Source organism: Narcine bancroftii, chromosome 14 (genome assembly GCF_036971445.1).
Source record: "Narcine bancroftii isolate sNarBan1 chromosome 14, sNarBan1.hap1, whole genome shotgun sequence".
Lineage (NCBI taxonomy): Eukaryota > Metazoa > Chordata > Chondrichthyes > Torpediniformes > Narcinidae > Narcine > Narcine bancroftii.
Window position 1 is genome coordinate 54,346,213 of NC_091482.1, and position 3,231 is coordinate 54,349,443.

General features: G+C 40.9%; 1 non-coding gene across 1 annotated transcript; it reads left to right on the plus strand.

Annotated features, from left to right (window-relative positions):
* The first annotated feature begins 2,804 nt into the window (after positions 1-2,804).
* LOC138750053 (U6 spliceosomal RNA) lies at positions 2,805-2,911 on the plus strand. The gene has a single exon (XR_011349043.1). It is a non-coding gene; the product is annotated as a U6 spliceosomal RNA (small nuclear RNA).
* The last annotated feature ends 320 nt before the right edge of the window (positions 2,912-3,231 follow it).

Sequence of the window (3,231 nt, forward strand, 5' to 3'; positions counted from 1 at the left end):
TATGATATCTTCATTTAAAGGCAATTATCAGTGTCAAATGTATTTGAAGCAAAAGGAAGAGTGGACGTCTAGTTTCTGCAAGACCAACACTACCATCTGCAGTTAAGGCTCATGAAAGAATTTCAGTTATGACAAGAAACAAAATTAGCGCAGCAACTAAAATCATCATAAAAGATGTGAAAGGGACCTTCCGAGAGTTTCACAAATAACTTGTTAGTTGCATGCTCCGTAATTTTGGCTTATAAAGGAAGTTAAGTGGGTCATAGAAGAGGCTGACAAAGCTGCGTCAAAACAGGATAATGAAAAGCCAGTGAGGACTTAGTGAGCAACCCGCCGTGCATTCAGAAAGATAGTGCACCAGGTACCAATTCAAAACTCAGCACCTAGTTCCTGATTTTTTTTTCATATATATATAAAAAGGTATCAATTTAGATCTGCAAGAAATAAATCAGAAAGGATATTTATTCTTGTCCTTTTCTCCATTATTATTCCGAGCAATTACAACTAAATACCCAGTACAATGTTATAATCAGTGCAGTGTAGTTATTAAATTCATTATGTCATGTGTGAATGTTACCACTTTCCTCCTCCTTTGTGCTCAGGCTTTGCTTGTGACAGGTGATATCCCATCTGCTATTTTGTACAGCGATTCCTCTATGAATGGAGATGAGTGTTATCTGCTGGCTGCGGAGCCTGCTGGGATTCTACTCACTCTTGTTCTTACAATGAGAACCCTATGCCGCAGTCAGCCATTTGCAACGCAACCATAGTTAAATGTTTCCTGCCAACTTCACCCTGTAATTTGCTCATGGACGCCCATGAAGCACAAGTGACCAAGTCAGATGCAATCAAAAGATAAACTGTTTGGGCTACAAGACATTCCATCAGTCAATATTAGACCAAAGCTATGAAATCTTCAAACCCCCCCCCTCCCCATATAAAGATAGTCGCTCCACGATTTCCCATCACGTTGACTCTTCCCAAAAAGAACATCGTGTGTCCCAAGTGAGTCAACGAACTGATCCTTTGATACCATATGCTGGTAATGAATTAATGGCTAGAACCACAAAAGATTCAACCACAGAAGCAACAGGAGATGATGTGCGCATCATTTCAAGGACTCTGCCGTCAACTTTTCACGTTATGCCAGATTACACAAGCTGTGCAAGGTTCTGATCGCCATTGAATTGCTTAAAAACTGCTTTGTGCGCTTTCCAGGCAGCTTGCACGATAACAAATAAAAATGCAGGAAGGGTGACAGTAATTCAAATAGGGCAAGGTACATAGTTAAAATTAGAAAAAGGCATCATCTCTACCATTAAGAAATAGATTTTAGAGCCTAATAGTAGAGGGAAAGAAAATGTCCTTAAATCAGGAGCTTTGGGTTTTCAACCCCATTTGGATTCAAGAAAAAAAATTATCAAGAAAGTTTGAATTGAAGGATGTGTTGATAGAACAAAATGATAATATTGAGAGATTTAAATGGAACATAACTTGGACTATTTGGGCTAAAAAGCTCTGCTTCTGCCTTATAAATATAAATAAATGCAAGTATAGTTGATATATGGTTGTTTTCACATGGGAAATGGGTTGATCCATACTTGAAATAGGGTCATCCTACATTATCCCAATACCTACCTGCGCCTTTCCAACAATCACCATCATGGCCTGCCTTTCATCCAGAGATTGTGATTACCATAAAGCTCCAGAGACCTTGTAGTGAGGCTGGCCAAAATGATAGAGCTCAAGGCCTTTTTATAGTGGAAAAATTAGCGAGTGTAAAGGCGAATATTCTCCACTCTCACATCACTTCACCTACCTGCATAAAACGTCCACGCATGGATCCAGCACACGGACTCTGATCCATCCTGAGGCTGGTCTCACAGGTGCTGACTTGCTCCATCTCACTCTGCAAGTGGCAGCTTAGGGGTGGACTGATGACGTCGTCAGCCTACGTCCCAGGAGCCCGAATTTTAAAACCCCGGATGCACGCACAGCATGGAACACATTTCAGGTGCGCTCGCTAGACTGCCTGCACAAATTGCAACCATTGCTCTTACCTGCGCTAGGGGCGCCATTTTCTGGTATAGGGCGTTTTCCCACTTGGACAGTATGGACGATGTCACGTTGGTGGATGGCGCTACGGCACCAGTTGCCCATCTCCATAAGCTCCAGAGGCCGCAACGCAGCACCGCTCTCCATAAAAGCAGTGCTAGAGCAGTCTTTTAGGCCTTCTCCAGAAAAAAAGTCCACTTTCTACCACAATGGAGCCTGCCAGAAATGCACCACCAGTTCATAAAAAAGTGTTAGCGCAAAGGCCCTCAGCCCACCAAGTCCACATTGACTATACTAATCACACAGAACCTCAGAGTTCCAACTTTCCCGTGAATACTAGCTGAAGGAGAGCTCTGTTCGCATCCAGGAATCACGTGCAATGCGGTGATATCCTCCCTAGCCTCTCCCACAACAAGCTCTTCATTGGAGTACGAGGTCACCATTACCTTCATTTTCATTAATTGAACCCCCTTTACAAAAATATTCAGGTTTACCCAAGATTCAAATATAAGGAAAATGTATCTTTAAAAATTAATATTCTTTGTTCACTCTCTACTGTGCCAAAGCAGCCACCTGATAAACTACTGCTAGCCATTAATTAGCTCCAGCATTACTGGATTAAATTATTAAACCATCAGCTGAGAAAAAATATTTAGGGAGAAGAATGTTGTTGATTTAAAATGTTTATTGAGGTGTGACAACTAGATTTGGCTGCACCTGCTCTCAAACGTGTCATCAGAAGTGTTCCTGTGCTCGCTTCGGCAGCACATATACTAAAATTGGAACGATACAGAGAAGATTAGCATGGCCCCTGCGCAAGGATGACACGCAAATTCGTGAAATGTTATTTTTTTTGTAAAAAATTAAAAAAAAATAGAAGTGTTCCTGAAAAGAAAAATGCAACTTTTGCTTGGTCTGTAATTTTCTGTGCACTATTCAATACTATATTGGTCAGATATCAGTTGGTTAGTTTACTATCACCCAACTTCAAATCTTTGACTTAATTCTTCAGCCTAGTTACTGGATTACTGTGTCAGTGCTTGAAATGGAAAGTTTATATGCATCAGTAAAGTCAAGTAACTCTTCCTCTCCCTCAGGAAAAAGAATCTCAGGGTTGTATGTGATGTCATGACAATAAATCTGAAATGTTAATTCTCTGGGATCCTTAACAACTAC